We start from the raw sequence: 24,229 nt of genomic DNA, 5'->3' as shown, positions 1-24,229 counted from the left end.
GTGGATATACTGAACTGTCCTGCTGGACACATCCATGTATTTGTACATGTTTTTGACTATTTGGACCAGTATTCACATCAGTCTGCCCCTAACTTTCTGCCCAGTGACACCCTTTAGATGTCTGCAGAAGTCTGTGCCTCAAACTCCACTTCAGAAGGATATGCAGATGCCCTAGCCATTCTGTCCATCATGGGCAGTGGTTGATATGTAAATTCATATGGTCATTTTCTGCTTAGATAGGCGTGTGTGGGAACACATCTCTGGCTGTGGAAAAGGGGATGCCATACTTGTTCTTGCGTGATGGGCCTTCTAGATTCCAATGGCTGAAACAGAATGTTTACCTCAAATCTCCATGCAGCATCTTTGTCCTTTCAGCTGTCCCTTAACAAGAACCAGTGCTGAGTTTAGCACACTGTCCCAGGTCACAGCCCCAAGCTGCATGCAGGAGAGTTCCCATTACTGATACTACCCTTCATGTCCCAGGGCTCCTGTCATGTAAGAGGCATTGTTACTCTGGTTGTGCAGGGATATTCGCTCAGACCAGGACAAAATGCAGTGCTTGCTTACGCACAGCTCCTGCTGACTGCAAATCCCAGATGAAATCCCCTCTATGTTGTTCAGGCTGCGTATGCACAGCTAGAGCACAGTACACAACTGTTCCTCCCCAGCAGCTCAGGCCCTGTAGAAATCAACCCGGTGACTCCTGCTGTTGCAGCCAAACCTGTGTTACCTTAAACTGTGAGGCCAAGGCACAAGAGGTCTTGTTTTGGGCAATCTGTCTTCCTATTTCCCTAGGTTCATGGGGATTATAATTTTACCATAACTGTGGTGCTAGTGGAGGTGACATTTGCTAATTTAAAGCTAGCTCAGTTTTGTCTACAGAACATCAAGGATAAGGTGATACGTGATCCTGTTTGTCATGATAGTGCACAACAGTGTGTGCCCAGGGGACCATATATATGTAAGGCATTTAAAATCTCAACACAGTTTCTCAAAGATCTCCAGCCTGTCACAATTTCTTCCTCTCTTTTATGACAGCACTTTGAAAAATGCCCTGGAATTTATGAAAATTTTGTGCAGATAAAAATATAGGGAGGACATCCCATTTCAGTCTTTAGGAAGGAAGGATGCGTTTCCAATTCTATTTTGAAATAAACCTTTCCTTATTATATTCTCTAATCTAAATGTCATGAGTCAAAGTGAACTTTTTGTGTAGCATTGTAAAATTTGGGCATTTTGTTCAGATTTGTTGCTGTACACTTCTATGGGAGAACTTATCTTGGGCCGCATATCTCCGGGACACAGGGCTCTACCCACCCTGGGGACAGTGATGCACAGACATCAATATGATGGATACAAAATGTCCGTTTATTTAGCTGTGTCACACGCTTATATAGCTCTTGCGCTTCCTGTTCCTGCCACTCCTATGGGGAGGAGTCTATCTTTCCGTCACATCCTGTGATCTTCTGGTCGCCGATCCCTGTCTATTCCCCTACAAGATTCAGAACAAAGCCAGTATGTGAAATCCAGAACCGGAAGTCTGCCGTCCACCAGGCTTTGCCAGCCACCAACCATTGCCAAAATCTGGAAAAATTCATTTGACACACAACTGGACCCAGTTTTCACAGGGCATGGGACCAAAGCTCTAGATCCAAGTGCTGAATCTTTTTAAAGGAGGAGAACTTTCTGTCTTGCACTTTTTTATAAAAATCCAATTATAAATTTTGAAAGAATCTACGGTTTCTGTGATAGGAAAGAGGTTTGTGCATTGGAATGAGGCAGGAAGTGAGGGCATCTTGACTCAGCACAGAGATCTGCAGCAATGCAATTCAGATCAAAATGGAAAGGAGAGAAGAATGGGGAAGAGGCAAGAAAGAAGAACAGAATCAAAGAACTGGGGCTGAGGAGGGACTGGGGTAAGAGAACATACACTGGCAAGAAGCAGAGAAAGAAAGGGGAAAAGAAATAAGGTGAGACGAGGGACAAGACAAAGAAGTGGGGGAAAACCAGAAAAAGTACAGAGGGCAGAGAGCAAAAAAAGAAGAACTTAGAGACAGAAGGAAAAGCTGCAGGGAAGAGGGTTTATTAGAGAAAAAAATCGCAGCTTGCTGAAATATGGTTGGCGTAGAAGATTTTTATTTCATACCCTGCTGCCTAGGCTCTGATGATTCCTAGGCTGAAGGTATATGACACTGGTAGATAACATACGGGCAGCTTCTGTGCTCTTCTGAAAAGCTTTTTGTGTCCCTGACAACTTGTTCTAATTGCACAAGTTCAAACACTTCAGATGTTCTGTGTGGCTGCAAGCACTTTAGAAAAGGTTGATGTAGAAAAGCCATCTCTCTGTAGTATCTGTGGACTGACGTTTTTTCACAAGTGCTTATGTTGATAGTTTAACTTTGTTAATCCAAGCACAGAGCAGACTCTGCAAATATCTTGGATTTTAAAAAAAAGTGGTTTGCAGGAAATTTGTGGGGAAAATTAAATTTGCCTTTGTATTTTCAGAGGGAGTGGCAGTATATTTTCCTGAATTAAGAAATGTTTGTCCAAGCACTTCCTTCTGCCTGCATCCAGCACACCTAGGTGCTTTACCCAAACCTAGCTCAGCCACATCAGCTGCTGACTTCACTTTTAATGAGTAATAGAAAATACTTTGAACCTTCAAAGCCCAGGAGAGTACGTGAAACTTATGATGTGACCAGGAAAAGAATAGTAAACGTCTCACCTGGGACCTCATTTGAGGTCCTCTTGGGAACTGATCATGGAAATGGCAGGACTGACTGGAGCTGAAAGAGCAGCATAATGGGGAAAAAAAAAGGGGTTAGCAAGCAGAGATGGGGCTGGCAGATTTTAAGGCTCCTTTCAGGGCTGAGGGGAAGAGTTGGTTGCACAAAGGGGTTGTGCAGGTAGGAGTTGTTCAGAACTAGAAGCAAAGGTTGCAGATTAAGGTGAAATAATGTTCCAAGAGAAAGGGCAAGTATTTAAAGGGGAAAGGGTATGTGGGAAACGAAGCAGGGGATTAGGACTTTGAGTCACTTCAGCACTTCAAACTGTGTATATTGTACTCTATTTCTTGTTGCTGGTTTCCATCACCTAAAGCGGAAGCCTGGAAATATATACTCTGCTTGTTTTGTACAGAAGTGTGAGAGAAGACAACTGCAGACAATCTGTTAAAAAGCATAGCTACTGTGTGTCTTTGCACTTAGTCCTTTGGGCAATCTTATGAGGAAGACAATTCAAATAATAATGCAACAGAAATACGGGCAGTCAGGGAATGGAGGTCAGTGAAAGTATGGTATTTCTTTCCACTTTTCAACCACAACTAATTTTCAGGTGGGATGCAAACAAAAGCATCTTAGTCAGCTGGGGTGGGGGAGTAATATCTCTTCAAAAAACATTCTGTGAGCTGTGAGGCTGTAGAAGCAGCACACATAGGTTGCACCTAGTCTGTGATATGCTTGGCCATGCAATCCAACTTGCAGACCTGTACATGTAGTGTTCACACAACATCACTCGGAATAATCACTGTCATAGACACCCTTTACCATTCTGAGGTATATCACCATTGGGTGTGGTAGAAAGATCTCCTGGACATGTAATTCATGTTTAGGCTAGACAATATATTCACAGTCTTGTCTCTCCTTTGTCAGAGAATTGGGTTGTATGGCATAAGACATGTAGCTTTGGAAAATGTATTGACATGGAAAAAGCAAGAAAAGACCCATTTTCTTCAGTACACTGAACGATCCTGCCCCCAACATTGCAATCATGGTAGCACACAGGATACTCATCACATTACTGGGATCTCGGCCCAAAGAGTATAGACTCATCCAAGACTGCTTGGGGGGAGAGGGGAGAAACCATATATGGGGGCATGAAATGAATTTTGTGATTTTAGTTTAAGTGAAACAAGACTCCGTCTCTTAAACACCTACTAAAATGATCTTTATCTGACACACCAGCACGGGAAAGTTGGCTATTCAAACATTGCTGGGGGTGGTGGTGGTGGTTGGAGAGGGAGATGGGCCATTAAAAGTTAATTTATAGTTTAAACAGCCCCAGCTACTCATAAAATCGAAAGATGATAACAGCAAGATTTGTCTTCCACCTGTTTACATATGTTATGAAAGGCACTACAAAGGAAACATCAGTGGTATATTCTGAGAGAGTGCAGGAGTTGGCAGATGTTTGTTAATTAAAAGAATTCAGGTAATGAAACAGTACCAAGGGTTCATAAGAGGTGCCACATTTGCACACACCAGCACGCATGTGCATCCTCTTTCACACACCCCTGTTCACCAAGCAGCACCTGCTCACCCAGTTGTTCCTGGGCCACGGTCAGCATAGAGGAAAAAGACATGTAAAATTAGATTTGAGGCAGGTGTCCTTTCCAAAGACACCCTGAACCCCAGTTGGGTGTGAACTCACCCACTGATGGCCCTGCTCATCTGAGGAGTCTTGGACAACCAGGGAGCCCGCTGCTTCTAAAAATATGGCAACCTTGCCTGGCTCAGTGGTGCACTGCAAGGACTGAGGCCATGTTTGTAGTGTACTGTCAGACCTTCAGGTGGGAGAACAGCATATAACGGCTGTAGGACAGAGCTGGTTTAGGTGATAGTTCTCTCCCAAAGCTCTTTACAGAAGAGGGCAGTCAGACACATGTCAATAACAGTGTGAAAACTGATATCCCTGCATACCTTTTCCTATAGAATGCTTTTCAACTGAAAAAAAAAAAAAAAAAAAAGCAGAGCCCTACCTGGGGAAAACCCTCATTACATAAAGAACAAAGGAAACAAAGGAACAAAGTCCACATTCATGCTTGGCGGGGGTGAAGCCTGGCCTAAGCAGCAGAGCCTTCTGGCTCTGCCTTCAGGTGCTGCTGGCTTTTGGGGTCTGGGATGACAAAACTGGCTTTTGTCAGATAGCCAAGTTAGAAGAACGTTGGTCTTTGTGTTTTAAGCAGAAATCGCCTTTGCAGTGATGGGAAGTCCTTCTCCACAGACACGGCAAAAATGCATGAGACAGGGTTTCAGGAAGGCAATCCTGAATACAGGGGACACCTGGAAGTGCCCAACCCAAAGGGCAGGTGCCTATTACCTTGCAGTTAAGAAATATGACTTATATTATTCCTGGTTGTTTATTACTTTATTTTGTCCCAAACTGACGTAGAGTGAGAAGAATCAGAAAAAAAACCCACTGATTCAGTTCAGATAAACTTTCAAGCTAGTTTTCAGGGACAGACTGGGGATTGGGGAACTTGGGTTAAATCATGTCTTTGCCATAAATCGCTTTGCTATGTTGCTCAGTGTGGCTGTTCTTGGATGCTCTAGTTCCTCACCTGCAATATGGTGCTTATGGCTGTGTCACAGCAAGCCTCACAGCAAAGTGTGAGATTAGATTTATCACCTAAGTTAAGGTGCTTGGAGACCTTTGCTTAGTGTATGCTGAAAAGTGCAGATTTATATTGTCTTGAATTTCTCTATTCAGTAAAACAGATATGTAACGAGTGATTCATGGCATGTCTTACTTGTAGTTAATCTGAGCATAGTGTGAAATCAGTTTTCCTTGTGGTTTCTTGACACTTCTGCTTCGAGTTCCAGCAAAAATCCAGAAGTACAGAGGTGTATTAACATACTCTCCCCTTGCAGCCCAAGCTAAATATTTATTCTGTCTTGATGATTTTTACCTTAGTCCTAAGAGCTCCAATAAGCAGACATTTCTGCAAACTCTGCAGGAAAAATGATTGTTCATTTCAGGTCATTTTGGGTACTTGCAAATTCATCATTCAACTAGATATGAGTTGGTTTTGCCACAAGAGCAGTGAAGACTCAAAATGTGTTCAAATTTACTTGTTAAAGACTAGATGTGGGAAGAAAATTCAAGATGTGGTTAAGACTTGTCCTATAGCCCTCCAAATTTTCCCTCAAAGCAAGTATTTCTCATACTCCTCAGTATGTCTGTAGGAGTCCTATATTCTGCCTTGGAATATCTGCATAGCCTAAAATTGATGCCAGTGATAAGATTCAGAGTGGTTAGCGGCGTGGGGGGGGGCGGCAATGAAAGGTCGACTTCAGAGGTCCCAGAAGAATTCCTGGGACAATTTCTCTTGTCTCTGCACAGATCCAGCAGTAGCTTTCTTGACATGAAGGCTTAAGAGAACCCAGGTCTGTTCCCCGTCACATATTCTCCATGCAGTCCTGCAGCAGAGGGCAGAGCTGAATCTCCAACCTTACTTGGAAATGGTTTTGTTTAGTTTGGAGAACTGAGTTTGTGTCAACAGGGCACATTGCAACTATGGATAAGGAGGCAGGTTTAATGTCCTTCTTGATTACTCAAGTGTTGTTAACGGTTCTTGAAATACATCTGCAGCCTTTCTTGCCTAGATGAGTCTGAGCGTTGTTCTTTTATTTGAAAAAATCTGCATCCTTCATATGCAGCATTTTGCATCTTGCCTGTCATCTCCACAAAAGTTAATCTTACAGCAGAATAAGGTGTAAGGTTGTATCTTTGAATGGTTTCAAAGGATTCTCCACTAAATTACAAAAAGCATACAGCTGAAGGAAATATTAAAAATTAGGTTGAGTCTTGGCCATTTACATGGCTTACTTTTTAAAGTTTTCAATTATTTTTTATTTCCAAATGAAATATGTTTTCTCTCTTTTTGCAAGTTTTTTCTTTACTGTGTTTGTACAATCATGGTTTTCTATGTCAACGCAAGTAAAGGAACAGGTTTACACTTGTCTAAAGTATATGGTTATAGAGAAGGAGATTAAAAATGGTCCCTAACTGGGTAGCTGCACATGAAAATTTGTCTAAAATGTTTTGTTTTATTCTAGTGCTATTATTATTGCATCTCTTGATCTTATGTGTATTAATTTACATGACACCCCAGTGAGAAAACCAGTTTAGTACCCATGTTACATGGACAGGGGACAGAGGCCTATAAACAACATCTTCCAAAAATCACACAGAAAATCTCAATTACGTTAATGAATCAAACTCAGGTCTTCCTAAACACCTGAATAGTACTGAAGCCAAAAAAAGTCCTCTGTGGAACAAGCTAGTAAATGTTGAAAGTAGAGTTTTGAATTAATTTTGTGGTATCTTTTGAAAGTCCACATGAAACCGTATCCTAGTTGTTTCAGAACCTTAAGGTGGGTCTATTCACACTGTTCGTTAAACTTCCAGTCTATCACTGGGGTTTAGGATTACCCTAAAGCTGAATGAAATCTAAAATTCTTAATATTGTTTCATTCAATTAATTCAATCATCCCAAGTGTGCTGGTTGCAGGACATCAAGCACAAGACAGGAATGTGTTGGAAGTGAATTTACAGCAAGCTGAAAAATACAGCAACATATCTCCTCATGTCAAACCCTGATTATGGATGAGCTGTTTGCTCTTATGTCCTTCCTATGCACTTTCAAAACCAGGTTTTTAAACATTTCTGTTGAACGATCCTTATTACTTTGGAAGACAAGACCATTCCAAGGGATGTTGCTCATACTGTGATGCAGGCAGAGTTTCCCCCATGCCTATTAATATGAAGGAAGGTCAAAATATGGCCCTTCTGTCTTAGTACAGCAGTTGTGTCAGTCCAAAAGGCTGCACTCCCTGTGATGACTTTAGTAGTGGCACCACTGCTTTCTGGTTTGCATCCCTGGTCACTGCTATGGTGTGCTGCCTGAGCTCCACGCAGAAACCATTTTTCACCTTGCACCTTGAGTGCTGCTGGAGGGTTTCTGCCAAGTCCTGGAAGCATGTCTTGGAAGGGGTCTGACTGTAGGCTGCAGTGGCTTCCTTGAAAAAGCTATGGTCTTTTGTTATACATTGTTGGGGTGCACTAATGGTGTTTTTTGCTCCTTAAAGGCCTCTTTCCACATTTACCCAATTCATTATAACAAGTGCAGCTGAAACATATTGAAATGTGTTTGTATTCATATGTGCTCAGATTTCTGTGTTTGTGTTGGAATTTATCCTTGCAGCAGTTACTCAGCCTATTTCAAAGGTGGGAGTTCTGTACAGTAGACTAGTGTCACAGGTGGTCTGTGAACTGTGGATCAGGAAAAGAAAAGTTTTTAATAAGAGCAGCTTCCATTTTCTATTCTCTCTCTTCTATCTCTGATAGGTTACCTTTCAGTTATAATGGAAAGACTGCACGTGCTACAACTAATGTGGAGTATTTGTAGAAATAAAGTGCTCCATGGAGATCAGAAATGGTTCTCTACTATCTGTTCATTTGCAACTGTGTTTTAAAGCTTTCCATCAGAATGCTGAAATGATGCATGATGTGACTTCCACCTTCTCAGGTAAGCAGTCAGACTTTCTAGGTTCAGAGGCTGAATTCTTGACTGAAATTCTACAAAATGTAAGGGCTGGCTATTTGATTCCAAAGCAGATGTTGCAATTACGTTTCCCAGGAGCTATTAAACTTCCTTGTCACCTTACTGTAATTTCAATCCTTCACCAGCATGGTGTGGCTGTAATTTCAATCCTTCACTACCATAAAGCATCATCAGTGTAATCAAAGCTTTGTCATGAGTAGGAGGATCCATGTGGTAAATTCATTGTGGCTGAATGATGAAGAAGGTGGAATGAAACACACTTGTTTCCTGTGTCCCACATTGACCTAGAGTGCTATGAACAAGCAGGCTGAGGTTTTAAAAAGTTATTCTTGAATTTGTGTAAATAATAGTAATGGGATAAGATTTCCAATTTTCTTAAATGACTTTGACAGTCTCAACAAGAAGATTTGATTTGGTGGATTTAAAGTTTTAAATCTTCCTTCCTTCCTTCCTTCCTTCCTTCCTTCCTTCCTTCCTTCCTTCCTTCCTTCCTTCCTTCCTTCCATCCTTCCTTCCTTCCTTCCTTCCTTCCTTCCTTCCTTCCTTCCTTCCTTCCTTCCTTCCTTCCTTCCTTCCTTCCTTCCCTCCTTCCTTCCTTCCCTCCCTCCCTCCTTCCTTCCCTCCCTCCCTCCTTCCTTCCCTCCCTCCTCCCTTCCTTCCCTCCTTCCCTCCCTCCCTCCCTCCCTCCTTCCTTCCTTCCTTCCTTCCTTCCTTCCTTCCTTCCTTCCTTCCTTCCTTCCCTCCCTCCCTCCCTCCCTCCTTCCCTCCTTCCCTCCCTCCTTCCTTCCCTCCCTCCTTCCCTCCCTCCTTCCTTCCTTCCTTCCCTCCTTCCTTCCCTCCTTCCTTCCTTCCTTTTTTCTCTCTTTCTCTTTCTATCACGCTCTCTTTCTCTCTCTCTTTCTCTCTGTCTTTCTTTCTCTCTCTCTTTCTCTCTCTCTCTTTCTCCCTCTCTTTCTTCCTCTCCCCCCTCTCTCTCATTCCTTGTTTTTTTTTTTTCAAACCAGTAACTAGTAAAATAAATGTTAAAATAGAAATGGGAATTGACAAATGGAATACGCTGCTGACAAAACATACATAACAGTTGTGGTGTAAACACCCTGCCCAAAAGAACAGATTTTCCATAATATCTGTCAGTTTGCAAGAAGGAAAAAAAAGTGCTTCACAGAGCAGTATAAATAAATAACAGTGTGATGTGTAACTAATATTTTATAATTTTCATAGGAGCCACCATCTTGGCAATATTGTGTTGCTTAGGAACTAACAAAAACATGTCTTTTTTTGTTTTGTTTTTAATGGTTCCTTTGTGCCCTGAAATTTTTCCAAGTTGGCAGCTGTAAGGAAAAACAATGTGATTTGGTTAGATTCAGCCCCTCTCTCTCTCAAGTCTGGAACAGAACAGATAAGAACTTGTGTGTCAGAATACAAAGTTTACTCAGCACGAGTCAAAAGCTTTTGATGTTTGCTATCCAGTCTGGCCTGGCATCTTTGAAGTTTGGTTACTCATACTATAGCCCCATCAGTAAGAAATAGCCATTTCCCCATGTTAGTTAAACACCTGAAAAATATGAGCAGCCATAGGAAAAGCAGCAAGACATTGTTTTCAGAGCTGCTTTAGGCACTTTTATTTCTCTTGTTCTGATAGAGTGAAAATATTCAATCAAATATAATGAAGAAAATGGAAAGAAAATTCTACAGCATAATTGGGTATCCTGTTCCTGGAATGTGTTTCTGTATGTTGTTCATCATTTAAATGCAGTATACAGTTTAGTCATTCTAAAGACACTAAAATACTCAACTGCATCCTCTTTGTATGCCTATCTTTGAAGTTAGATATTGGTCTCATTTGTTAAAAAGAATGAAACTTCTTAAATGCCTTGACCCACATCAACAAGTTCTGACACAGAAAATGCATTTCTATTCCTTTTTTTTTTCTTGGTCAAGAGATCAAATTCACAGCTGGTGTAAATCAGCAGAGTGCCTTTCCAGTTGGTGGACCTCTGCTGATTGGCACCAGCAAAGGATGTGGCCCAGGAAGGCTGAGACGAAGGAAATTGCCCCCAGTAACCCGTCACAGTGCGGGAAATGGAACCCAGCCCTGAAACCCTGTCATGTGCTCTAACTACAAATTTGTAATTAAAGCAGGAAAAGCAGTATGGTTTGTGGTGTAACTCTAATCAGGGTCTTTTGAACTATGTGATGAATTATTTAATTGGCATGGATAAATTCCTTTCACTTGAACAAAATCCAGCCACAGTGTTAAATATTATGGATGTCAAATATTAAAATGATTTTCCTGTGCTACTAGTAGTATTCTTTGAAGGAACAGCGTCTTTGTTCTAGGAAATAAAGCCGTACAATCAGTACACAACTAGTGAAGTCTCACATTCTCTACCTTTTACTGAGTAAACCTTAGACAACAAAACAGCAACTGTCCTCTTTTATCCAGCGTGAATTCTCAAGGAGACCAGTGTTTGTGATTTTTTTTAAGGCTATTCTAAAGGGTCAGTTAAATTACATTCAGTAGCCAAGTAAAAACTATTCAGACAGAAGGAATATCACCACCTTTAATTGGAAATCTGCAGTCTCAACAAATTGTAACAAACCCAACTTCTGTTTTTATTGTAAATATGCCCTGAGTTACCTGTTGGGAAGATGAAAGGCTGATATAAAGGATACAACTGAGTTACAAAGAAAAATGCTGCACAATGGAGAGATCTGGGGTTTTTTTTCAAGCTTTCCTTATGTGAGACCCTGTCAAGTAACCATTAAGGATTTTTTTATTAACATCTGGGTATTTAGTGTATGGTATTTAAATTCTTTCTTTTTTCCCTTCTCCTTTTTTGCTACGTTCTCAGCTCTATTTCATGCTTTGCCTCTTACCACCAATCTATTGACCTTTCCCATTAGAAGGATATGAAATCTGGGAGATGGGTACCAATTCTTAACCATGATAGAAGAGATTGTGTGCAGCCTGACACATGCATGCTCCATCCAGTAAAGGAAGAAGCTGAATGATGCCTACGCTGCCCCAGAGATAGATGTATTTTGCCATGTGGAAGCTGTTCATAATATGACTCAGAGTGTTTGGAAGAATTTGTCTAGTCTTGAGTTGCTGTTACACTGTGTGGCCTGGAATGTGCTCCAAACATACCCTTTTTTACATTGGAGCTGGTGGAAAAAACTCAGAGATCCTGACTGTTGATATTTCCACAGTCAGAGACATTAATGTGACTGTTGATAAAGTACTAGGTTATTGTGGAGTCTACTTTTTCTCTAAGAAGGAATGAAAAACTTGGAGAAGAGGGTTAACACAGAGGTAGTGGGCTACGCTACTGATTTTATGACCTCAAACCTTTCTATAGCAGGGCATGGGTACCCCTCCAGCCAGAGGCAGCATTTGCTCTACATGACCAAAAATGAAGATATTACTCATTTCAAAACAGGCAGAAATGGACTAATGTGAGGTACAGTTAGGAATGAAAAAAGGATTAGGTCTTAAAAGTGGTTTTCCTTGACCTGTTATCCAGGTCTGTTGTCCCCTGGCTAGCCCGTGGGAAGAAGTAAGGAAAATGATGTCTGTGCATATACATCTTCAGGGGGTTTAGAAGTCTTGTTGATGGATGCCAGAGACCCATTGAACTCCCTGTTCTCTAGAGGCTTGATGCAGGTGGGTTCACCACTCAGGGAGAGAGGGGGAATTTCTTGTGAGAGGTCCTTGTAAGAAAGGACAGATATACACATAGATACAAAAATACTCCTTTAGCAATATGTAAATTAAGAATGAGCAATGTGTTTAAATTCAGCAGGGAAGTAGTTTTGCTGACAATGGATCTCTTCTTGCAGACATGTTCTGTGCCCTTATCAGAGTGAAAAGAGGTAGCTCTTGGGATGCTGGACTTTTTTTTCTTTTTTATTCCCTGTAGAATAATATCCATCTCCCAGGGTGATAGTATTAACAAACTTTTCCTCCTACACAAATGGCTGAAAGGTGGTTCTTGAGATATAGACCAGCAAGGGAAAATCAGCATAGCTCCTCAAAGCTGATTTACTGCTGTCTTTGTTTTGATCCAATGAATCTGGTCTGTAAAATGAACCTTTGCCCAACAGAGGATGTGATTTTTACATTGAAAACACCACGTAATCCTAGAAAGATAAACTGCTGGGAGTTCTTATTTCATGTGCAACATGACTCTTTTACATTGCTTGGACAGTGGAAAGAAATCTTAGAAGTTCGTCAGTGTAATTGTGAATGAGATCTTTGGACTTTAATTCCTATATGTGTGCAAACTCTGAAATTAGGCATAAAATCTCATTGTGTTCTTAATAATCTGCTTTGCTGCAATATAGTTGCAGGCACTGGCGATACTGTTTTTCCACCACTATCTGCAGTGAAAGTATCTGAGTTTGGACTGTAGAATAGGAAGTTCCATGATAAATCCAGATCTGTCTCTATATTTTGTGCTATACAGCAACTGCTGTTGGTGGCTTGCTGCAATGAGACTCACAAGCATGTTGTTTTTGTTTGAGGACGTGCGGAGCTCATTGCATGAGAGCAGCTATCATTTCTGGTTCAGACTTAACCATGGCATTTGTGATTTGAAGGTATTACGCTGTATAGCATTCTTTTATTTCCCAGATTCTCCTTCCAAAGAGAGGAAACTCGTAGGCTGATGTTTTGACAGTAAAGCAAATGTCGATTGCTCTTTTATAAATTCTGACAAGCTACTGTATGTAACGTTTATTTAGTGCTCTGTGTGTGTTGCCAGCAACACTAGCTAAATTTCTTCAGCAAAAATAAAAGGGTTCAATCAATCATATGATCTGGGCAACCTGTATTTATATCTCCAGTGTGTCACAACCTAGTGTTGCTTGTCTTTTCTTATCTGATCTACAAATATTACAAAAGCAATTTTCTGTCAGACTAAGGCTTGATCACAGTTGACCTCAAACACCTAAGCATATTCACTGGAGAACCTCCAAAGCTCCACGAATATTTACGGATGTTGTTCTCTCTCTGCTGTACCTATCAGCGTCAAAGAAAACCTACCTGATATTTTCCAGTTATGTTCCTTCCACCTTCATACACCTTCATGTCACTTATCTTTTGCCAGTTTCTAAATGCTCTGGAGACAAAAATAATGGTATCTTTCTGCCTTCAGCTGGGTATATGAGCTTAGAAAGACACCCATTTTTCTTATCTCACTCTCGCTCTCTTTCCCTTTTCTCTCTCTTACTAGTTTGGTCTTTGTTATTACAAAATGTATCCTCTTTTTTTTTTTTTTTTGGAAATTGTACAATGAAAACAGAATGCCAGCTGCATCTTTGCTGAAAGAGCAGCCTTAGTTAGCACAGTAGCTTCAGAGCACACTGGGAAACTGTTGATGCTGCAACCTCTATGACTGTGAGAATATTGCTCTGTGAGTTGTTTTTTATCAGGAACTCATAGCCGTTGGCTGGATGTCTGTGGATTTTTCTGGATTCAAATTTATCCTCCCCCCCTTTTCTCCCCAATACCAGATTTATCTTTGAAATGTACTCACAGATGGTATAAATCATTTCTAAATGTCCTCGGTACAATGCAGTTTCTTAGGAATTCCTCTTCTCTTGTTTTGCAAGTGGTTTTTTTTTTTCCTTTGGCATATTGAAGTGACCTTGGTGTGTCTTACAACACTCAATATCAGGAGGCTTTATAAAACTCATATCTCAGAAGTGTCTGACATTACATTACAAGAGGATCTGTAAACCTCCGTGAGATGACGAATGTCTTTTTTAAACAACAGACCAAGACTTCATTTAAATTAGTAACATGGAGATTAGAGGGGCTCTCACAGGCTGTGCTGCAGCCATGCCAGGACTCTAGGAATATCAGTCACATGAAAGCTGTTAAGTTTGAGATGGAAATAAATCAAGGAGCCTGTAAAAACTGTCAGCAGGTCAGGGAAGTTTATGAACTCTTGCTGTATCTAATCATAAATCATAAGAATAAGCTAAAACTGAGAAGAAAAATGTCCTCTTTTGTAATCTAATGCTGTCTGTTAAGGCAATAAAACTCAAATGAAATGCATGCATTGCAATTTTTAGTTGATACTTTACATTATTACCAAAGTGAAGGAAGAGTTTCAAAGTTATAAAAGTGAAACAAATGAGAGGTGGGCCTGTGCTGGTTGGTGTTTCCAGGCCTGCATCTCCTCTACCTTCCAGAAACAAAAAGCACTCATCCAGCAAAGCACTCATCCAGCAAAGCACTTACGCCTGTGTGTAACTGCAGACACTCAGTCAGACTTAGTAATGTCAATGGAATAGATTCACATGCTTAAAGTAACATGGGCACAAGCTCTTCACTGGACTGGAGCTTAAACGATGGGTGCAGTAATCAGCATTGCACTGCTGTACAGCAAGTAAAGGATCAGATCTGGGGTGTATGTGTGAGCTCCAGTCTAAGGAGTAAAGTAAAAAGAGGAGTTGTGTGAGTGTTTGAGCATTGTGGGCAATAATGTAAATAATTGCTGGAGGAGACCATCCATTTATCCTTCCAATTTCTCTATGTTGTCACTTTCAAAACCCTTATGATCATCTCACTTGCTTTTAAAGTCCTCTAGCTCTTGAAACCAGAACCACTCTCACAGGGCAGAACTGGCTTTGTCAAATTTTAGCCCCTTTGTACCTTAAACCCAGAGTCTTTCCATCTGCATCACTCAGGAATATTCTGCATCTGTTTGGAGGCCCATTAACTTCAGTGATTTGTATAGGGATGAGGGTTTGTCTGTGGGGATTGGATTGCAGGGTGAGGGCCATAGACTGAAAATCTTCCTTGCCTGGCACACTGTTGAAAAGCACTCTGAATAATTCCAGCACTATGGATACTGTTGTGCTGGGGATCCATCTCAGAGTAAGGTAAGTGTCCACAGTGCTTTACAATAGTATGCCAGGCAAGGAAGGTTTTACAATCAGAGGCCCTGACCTTGCAATCTGATCCCCACTGACAAATCCTTTAGCCTGTCTGGAGTACCACTGAAGTCAATAGGACCAGTTGAGGAGTAAAATGCTATTCAGGATGAATAAAGGAATTGGGAGGAAAACCTGATATTACATGAACAATGTCCGAAAGAGGGAGAGGAACAACCTCATCTTGCATTTAGCAGAACACAGAAACTTTTGAGGTTAGGGTTTCTTCTGCTGCTTTTTAGCAGGACTGTGTACACAGGCCTTGGAATCTTTGGACTGCATTTGCTGCTGAGAAATTTGAAAGGGTTATGTGTATGCAATTATAGAATATGCACATAGATTTTACACCTGGGTGTTCAAACTGAGGGTGACAGAAGTCAGGGTGAAAACACACTGCTAAGGCAAATACATTAGTAATGAGGAAATCTTGCCCAGTAAAATAAGTGCAGACTGAACATTTTACTACTGTAAAAATCACACAGTTGTTAGGCCTCAATACAAAGTGAAGTTGAGTCATACTTGTTTAAAGAAGAGCATTGTGAATGTCCTGTAGAAACTGAGCAAAAATATTTTACTGGCTCCAAAATACTGCACATGGTTCTTCTGCAGAAGGCAATACTATCTTGCTGCAGTTTTTATGGTACAGGCAGTGAACCCTGTGTTCATAAAGCTGGGGAGCTGCTCCATCTGAGCAAACCCATGAACAGCATCTGACTACTCTTTGTATTGCAAGAGCCAGGTGTTTTTAAAGCAAAGTCCTAGCTCTGTGGTTTTTGAAGGTAACCACTGGATGAATTCTCCTGACCTCAGATAATATAGTAGGATCTTTATGATACTGCTAATATACTTTCTTAACAAAGAAAGCTAAAGATGGTGGTGGAGAGAGAATGCTCTGCAATTGGAAAAACCTGGAATGGAGGCTAGAGTTTAAAGCCAATAATAGACATTGTAGGTGTTTCCAGCTCAGCACTATGTTTCTGTTAGTCAAGATGCCTAATTTCAGAGAATGGTGTGTTCTCAAGACCAGAGAAATTCTGGTATCTTATGATAATGAAATTTAATGAGCCCAGTAGGCTCCTAGTCCAGTTTCTCTAACAGTGGCCAAACACAACAATGAACAGAAGGTGGACATGCCCCACGGTGCAGCCAGGTGTGCTGTGCCCTATGCAGAGCCCTGGAGCGAAGGTTAGCAACATGAGAGCCTCTGCTGCTCACTACAAAATCCTTGATTTAGATAAGACATTCTGGAGCTAGCTTGGTTTTGCGTGTGCCTCTTGAGGGAACACAACACGCTGTGCTTTAGGAAGAAAACTGTATTCAGCCTCCATGGGGTAATAAGATGAGGAAAATCTCCCACCTTGAGAAGGAATTGTGCCTATTCCAAGCCAAACCCCTCTACTTTTGATGTTTCTGAACACAGAAATAAGAGTTTCCCATGTGTTCTGTCCCTGAGTTTTTACCTGGCATGCTCTGAGCCAAGCAGTCTCACCTGAGGAGAGGCCAAAGTGCTGCCTCCAGTTACTGATGAGAGGAGGGCAGCAGGCTGCTGGGTCTGGGGATGGAGCAAAGTTTGTGTGGTGTCTTCTCTGGGTCCTTGAGGGAACACGTCTGCAGAGCAGCAAGCCCTTCTGCACAGCTGTATGACTGGCAGGTTAAATGGGCTCTTCTGGCAATTGTTCACAGAGCACGGAGCTGATCAAGCCAGAAAATGGATAAGAGAAAGGGACAGGGTAGGCTCCCTAAAAATGTTCACCCAGATCCCTTTTTTGCTGATGCACATGGGCTCCCATTTGCCTCCCCTATGCTTGTGCTGACCTCTTCGTCTCACTGAGCGCTGAGCCTGCTAACTGTTTGTCCTCCCTGCTTTAAAACCGGTGAGGGGCCTGATTAACCTCGTGTGTGAATTGCCTGGTGAGGACTAATTACTTGTACTTCCTTCTGTAGCATTGAAAAACATGTTTTATACTTGCCCTCCAGACACAGACAGGACATCAGGATTGGGAAAAGGCTATAAACCAGCTCTTCATTAGTTTCTCTTCATTGTTACTGGGACAGGACCTTATGGCTTCACTTCCTCTGAGAGGGGGTTACTGAGACAGAATAAAATGCAGGTGCCCAGGTGCCCATGACATAGTTTTCCCCTGCAACCAACCTGAATAGCTTTCAAGAGGAAAGATCAGAGACTCCAGCTTTTGTAATGTCAGCATCCTTGTTAAACATTTAGCAATCTGAATTCAGCTACAGTAATGCCTCTAGCTTTTTTGTTCAATGGACACAAATCCTTTAACAGACTTGTAATGATATTAAAGATGAATGAAGAACATACAATATTTAATTCCTTGTCTGTGATCTTTAGTGCGGAGCAGTTTGATCTGAGTGTTTGCTTATTATACTGAAAGTGAAGGTTTAGTAAATAAGAAGGAAAATTCAATGGGCGGGATGGCAGGGAGAGCAGGGATGGGTAGTTTGTGACAGCTGGTGAAGGATGGTCTGGAAGTGGATGGTGGCTGAAGTGTAACTCTTACATCTTAGAACCAGAGGCAATGAGACAGTAAATAGGCAATGGGGGATTTCCTAATGTTCTCATGATCAGAAGGATAAGGAAAAAGGTTGTTACATAAATCAAAAGCTTTACTGAAAATCAGTCAAATGCAGACTCGGGGGATTGTCCTGGGTAGCAGACATCTCTACATTGTTGGTTCACCCTGCTGAAGTGGGTCAGAAGCAAGAGTTTTATTAACTGAAGGCTGTTGAGAAGCAGGTGTGGAACAGATTGATGGTCTGGAGCTCAGCTGGCTGAGAATGGCCAGGCACAGCAAGAGACAGAAATTAACCCCAAACTATTGACCAGGGGTGATGTCAGTGTGCAGTGTGGCTGGGAGAGCCATCAGGCATGCCAGGGAGTGAATGGATGGGGAGAAGGGTAAGCAGTCAACTTCAGTGGAGAGAGCTAATCTCAGTTTGTCTTGACACTGATACTGTGCTGGGTAAGTAAAAGGGAATAGAGAGCTTGTTTTCAGTGTGAAAAGTGAGTATCTATTGGATGACTTCAGAAAACAGAGCCACAAATCAACACTGTTACTTTCAAGAGTTTAAAGGAAAGAACATCATCGTGTTGGTACACTGTGCTAGTATACAAAACTGCACACAGTGTGTTGATTTGGCTGGGTCACATGAGACTAGGCAGTATAGTGGCAGTGAAAAAGCTGCAAGTAAAGGCAAATAAATGTATACGGGAAGAACCAGCTCATAATTAAATGGCCTGGTAACACTTCTCATGGCTGTGTGAATCCCCTCTTTGCTCACCTGCACCTGGGGCTATCCCTAGGTTGTGGCAGGCCACTTTCCACCAGTCTGTAACTGCACTTTGGCAGCCTGGGATTTCTGAGGCCACATTCATTAAAAAAGCCAAAGACAGCAATTCTTTAGCCATGTACTCTCCTAAATAGTTAAACAGCATGCACTGTTCCTAAATTGCTTTTTCTTGCAAAGTATATACACATACCTGTGTATTTTTTGAGCCAAGAAGGGGAAACATTGTTTTAAAAAGGTCCTACATAAGGTCAGAAGGAGCTGCTCCTCAGCACAGGGATGTTCCTCAGTGGTGTTTACTCTTCAGATAAGACAATGGAGATGATATGAAAGAGTGGAAAGAACTGTTCAATGAGAGTGAATTAAAGGATTCAACTTGTCTTCCTTAGGAAAGAGACAAAAAACAGGAAAACATATAGGAAAAAAAGCATTTACATTGTAGTCATCGTTGCAACAGGATGTTGGAGAGTATTAATTCAGTGAGATTAAAGATTAGAATAGGTTCCTGTTTGGCTAATGAATTTCCTAAAAATTATATAATAGCTAATGGCAAAGATTTAAAATTAAATACTCTATATCTGCCCTGAGATCTGCTGAACACTGATCCGCTATTAGAGATTCATTGGTTCAAGCTACTGGAAGCAGACGAGCTTCAGATCTAATCCAGTGTGGCAGACAGGGTACTTCTCTACCTCTTAGATTCTGGGTCTGAAACACTGTGATAATTGCTGTGTTCCTGTCTTTGAAATGTGTTCGCACCTTGACAGTATTGCTCATTGCCTGAGTGTTCCTTCTTTCCTAATCCAGTTTAAAACTGCTTTGCATTTTTCCCTAAAAATATTTTTCTGTTTTTATGATTTTTTCCTGCTTCTTAAAGGGCAAATAATTTCAAAGTTAAGTTCTTTTAAGAGTGGGAAATATTTGGTTTCCAGTGTCCAGATGTGTCTTCTGTTGTTTTTGGTGACATTTCAATTCAAGTATGTTAAAACCTCACTACTTTACACTTAAGAAAGGTCCATTTTATTTATTGACAAATGTAATCTTTGCAGTTTTGGGGAAACTGATTTTTTCCCCAGCAGTTCTGCTGAAAAATCTCTCTCATCTTTACAACACAGTTCATTAATCAGTAATTATTAATATAAAAATATATTCAGAGTAGCTATCAGAGTACAATTGGAAATTATTTTTTTGCCTGTTGCAGTAGCTTCTTAGAAGAATGGGGTAGTTGCATTGCAGAAAGGCCAGTAATTGGGATGAAAAGGAGAAGCGTTATCAGTCGTTATGCTTCAGGGCATAATCTGATCACCAGCTGTAGTCAGAAGAGATCACTGTCTCTAGTATTTAACAGGACTAAATTTATCACATTTTGTTGAGGAGGTGAAGAGGAAGGGTATGTCTTTGGCTGATCAAGTATTGAAAACAACATCACTAGCAAAATAATTTTTTTATCTGAACTGAGTGTGTGCATACGTATACATTAGCTATCTGCCAGGTAATCAGTTCTACAACTTTGTTCAAATTCACATTTTGTGAGAGTGACTGTGAAGACAATGTTTAAAGTGAGCCCAGGCAGTGAAGCAGTCCAAGTGTGAAAGGAGACCAAGTTGTTGTTGGTAAACCAGTGGAAAGTCACTTTTTTGTAAGGTTTTGGAAGCGTGAGCAATATGGAATTTCTGCTTCATGGTGTTGACTGTAAGGATGTTGCTTCAGACAGAAGCTAACTTTCTTCACAGCAAGTTGCAGGCTGCTTCCCTCTTCAGTCAGTAGAAGAGATTTTTCTGATGGAAAACATCTCCAGGGAAATATAAGTGGAGAAAGGGAAGTTTATTATTTAATTTCAGACGTGAATTGGATTAGTTTTACTTGTAATCAGTAGAAATAGTATTATCCCACTAATTTAAAAGGGTGCCATAGGAAAACCCTAACATTATTAATATTGAGATTGATGTTCTTTGTCCTATTTTTTCTCTGAATCAACTTTAACATTTTCCTTTAGTCCACCTCTCCTTGGGAAGGGGAAAATGAGAATCAGTTGGAGGCTTTGTCCACTTCTTGAGCTGAGCCTGAACACCCTCTGAGTTAACAGAGGTGTGCTGATGAGGTGGAGGTTGCTAAAGTTTTAGGGAAGATGCAGCCACTGAGAATGGTGCTCAAAGTTCAGCCATTGAAGCCTGAAATGATGGGGAAGGGCATAAGGGAAACTGGTGAGATGAGGGAGCTTGCCTGGGCTGCATATGTCATGGGGAACAGAAGCCTGCGTGCAATTCAAATGATCAGTAGAGATGGACAAGGATGTGTAAAGAGTAACCAAGCATAAGGTATAAAACACCAGGGAAAGAAGACGACTGGACAGATTACAGAATGAAATTAAGAGTGCAAAAAAGTGATAAGGAAAGCAAAGGCTGAGAATGAAAGGAAGATTTTACAGGAGGTTAAGGTAGATAATGAGAAATGTTTTCAGAGTGTAAGGGCCATGAGGTCAGTGAAGGAGAGCATAAGGCCTCTAAGACATTGCAAAGGTAATTTATTGTCAGAAAACATTTCTAAATGTAATGTATGCTGTGGCTTGATGCTCACAAAAGGAGGACAGGGGACAGATGCCACAGGCGGACATAAATTTCCCCAGGGAGGAAGAAGAAATATGGGGAAGGGAGGAAAGTGTCAGGCTGACACAGGACTGCCTTGTGACCTTCGAAGACTGGCAAACAGTGTCAGGATGGGATATTAATTGAGAAAAATAATGTCTTATCATTGTGCCAGCTGAACTGAAGAGAACTGAAAGCAAAACCAGTCTGTCATTTCGGGCCACTACTGCACACAGAAGCATCCAAGTGTCTTCTGTGCAGCATCCTGTGGCCTCACTGGGAACCAATTTCTCTGGAAACTGAAATTTATTTTGCCAAATGTGGATGGAAAAAACTATAAAATGCTTCTGAAGTCACAGCTAGCTTTAAGTTACTCAATTTATATATGTCTTGTTTTCCTGCAGTCGTGAAATAAGGGAAATACTTAACTGTTGTGGAGAATACGTTTAAAGCAATGATGACTTCCCATGGTACTGATAACCACCAGGGCTTCAAGCCAAAATTTTTTTACTCATTGAGAAATATTTGTGACTATATGAATGCACATAGGGAACTTTCTCATGGTAGGAAAGCAAGAAATATACCTCTAAGCTTCAGTCAAATTACCTTTAAAATGTTGCATTTTGCTATTTACTTTCTACAGATGTTCCTGGGTATTCATAGAAAAGACCTTTTCTTGAAAAAACCTGGGGCTTGATTCTTAGCTGGTGCAAGTTAGTGTTGCTGCAATGAATGGAAAATGGAGTTTGATGCAATACTCTAAGTATGTTTGTGTGTCATTTTGCTGTTCCTAAGGCCCTTATAAAATCTCCCTATGGTTTTCAGAGCCATTTTCTCAGTCTAGACTTATGAGGCCAGAATCTTTTTTCTCCTAAGCCCTTTCTCAGATATTGTCTGACAATTTCTTGTGAAGCAGTTATGTGAAAATGGAGAATCTCTAAGGATGAGAGTTACTGGATCTTCCCCCTGCACCAGCTGTGCTCTCCATGCCCTGCATAAGGCAGAAGACAGGGAGTGTCCTGGGAATAGGATACAGCTGTGCTTTGTTCTGCTCAGTCATCAGCTGATGTGAAGGTGCTTGCTCCAGCAGCACAACACAGAATGCAACAGAGTTGAGAGAGCTATAGATGGCTTCTCCTTTCACCTGGGGCAGTTCAGATGAAAAAGGAAGCCAGTCTGGAGTTCATAAGGCAACAGGAATTTTTTTCATGTCCTTCACTGCAGGCAGGTTGAGTCTGTACCACCAGATCACATAGCCCTTACTTTGGTGAGTGTTTCTTCCCATGATTATTCCTGTTCACTTCAGTGGGGGTGATGTGTGTGAGCTAGTGCGTGCTCACTCATGTGAACAAGGGTGATGTGCTCTGTCCCACAAATAGTTGTGTGATTAGTCATTCCCATAGTGAGGGATGGTCTAAGTCAATTGCTTCAGTTGAATGTAGCTCACAATATCCATTCTTAATTTTGGTTACCACTTATTTATTTGACTCAGCTTTTAAATTAGAAGCACATTTTTTTGGAGACCTCTATGGGCATAGCCAGTCCCAGCATGCTGAGAACGCTGACAATCTCCTTTTAAAGCCGTGCTTGCTGGTGATGTGGGCAAACAGAGCAACTGGTAGCTTTGCACTGCTTAATACTAGCATGTGTGAGGCCCGAGTAGACCACAGATAGGCCAGCCTATCCCAATAAATCAGGTGGTGCTAGGTCATAGGACCATGCACTGGAATCTGCTTGTTTATATGGTTAAATTATTAGAAAAACCTTTGTCTTTTGCCACCTAGCACCATCCAAATGTCTCCCTGGCATGGCTGGGGGTTAGCACAGCCCAGAGACTCTTCCCAGTAGGTGTTTTGGATGCAGCCACCCCGTTTTGGAGTCAAGGGGAGTTTTATGGCATATATGCAATCTGTTTCATGCCAGCTGGCCTCAGTGCCAGAGAACAGTCCGAGGTACTTTTAATTTACCAGCAGAGACAAAGCTTTATCTGTCGGTAACTCTGGAACTTTCAGAAGATGGTACAGAGGACCTGACTTGTATTTCATTCCAGACTTGCACTAATTTCACTATCAGTAAATTAATTCCTTGTTTGTTCTGCTACAAAAGAATGTGGCTGTGAAGATGGGTTTCCATGGAAATGTCTTGCAGACTAGTGGTCAAAGTGTGAACATCCCCTTGGATGGACCTCCATGCGAAGGTAGAGGTCTGTATCAGGTCTGAGGTGTCTGACTGCTATGACAAGTTGTACATCTGGAGACGTCCCACTGCAAACAGAAACTTATGTAGCCTGTGTTACTTTCGCAAACACCAGCATGAGGCACTATTGAATCTTGCAGGCATTGGAAGGCCTTGAGCCTGCTTTTTGGCTACCTGCTTCTCCAGAGGTCTGAGATCTCTAATTTTAGTCAAGGCTTATCTCTTTGCTGCTGTGACGGGAGCCTTGGAAGCCTGAAAAATCCCAGCTTGAGTCTTAGGGATGTGGGGCTCCCCAGCATGACCTGCTAGGTCTGGCAGAGAACTGGTAGCACAGCACTCATGGAAATTATGATCAAGTTGAGCTGTGGAACTTGAGCTTCCAGGTATCACTCAGGTTTGAAGAGTTTCAATCATTCTTAAATAATTTTATTTTTACAGAAATGAGGCATTTCCTGTGGAGTGGCAGTTCCAATTTTCCAGCTAAAAAGTTGTAAACAAAAAGTTAAGCAGGAAACAAAATGATAACAACCAAATTATGTCTGCTCCTAGTTGCTGTACTAAGCAAGTCACTCACCAGAGGACATCAAAGAAGGAACTAGTGAACACTAGACAGATTTGATCAAAAAAACTTTCTGGGAACAGTTACGAGTGGGCGGGGGGGTGTCTGTTAATGCAGCAGAGGAAGCAGAGCTAGATGAGCTTCCTGACCCTTGTCTATCTTAAAATTTCCTATGTAATCTCCATAGACATCTCCTTCAGTGCAAATATACTTTGGCCAGTAGCCTTGAGGTTTATTAACACCATGGAAAGTAATTATTGCCTTGTCCACTCCCCATGGCAGTTATTG

General features: G+C 41.4%; 1 long non-coding RNA gene across 1 annotated transcript in view; it reads left to right on the top strand.

Moving 5' to 3' along the window:
• LOC142055813 (uncharacterized) overlaps window positions 1–24,229 on the top strand; it is a 62,968-nt gene that overhangs the window by 19,366 nt on the left and 19,373 nt on the right. The window lies entirely within an intron of this gene.

Source organism: Phalacrocorax aristotelis, chromosome 3 (genome assembly GCF_949628215.1).
Source record: "Phalacrocorax aristotelis chromosome 3, bGulAri2.1, whole genome shotgun sequence".
Classification (NCBI taxonomy): Eukaryota; Metazoa; Chordata; class Aves; order Suliformes; family Phalacrocoracidae; genus Phalacrocorax; species Phalacrocorax aristotelis.
The sequence above is the reverse complement of the archived record's forward strand: the minus strand, read 5'-3'. Positions and strand labels throughout refer to the sequence as shown.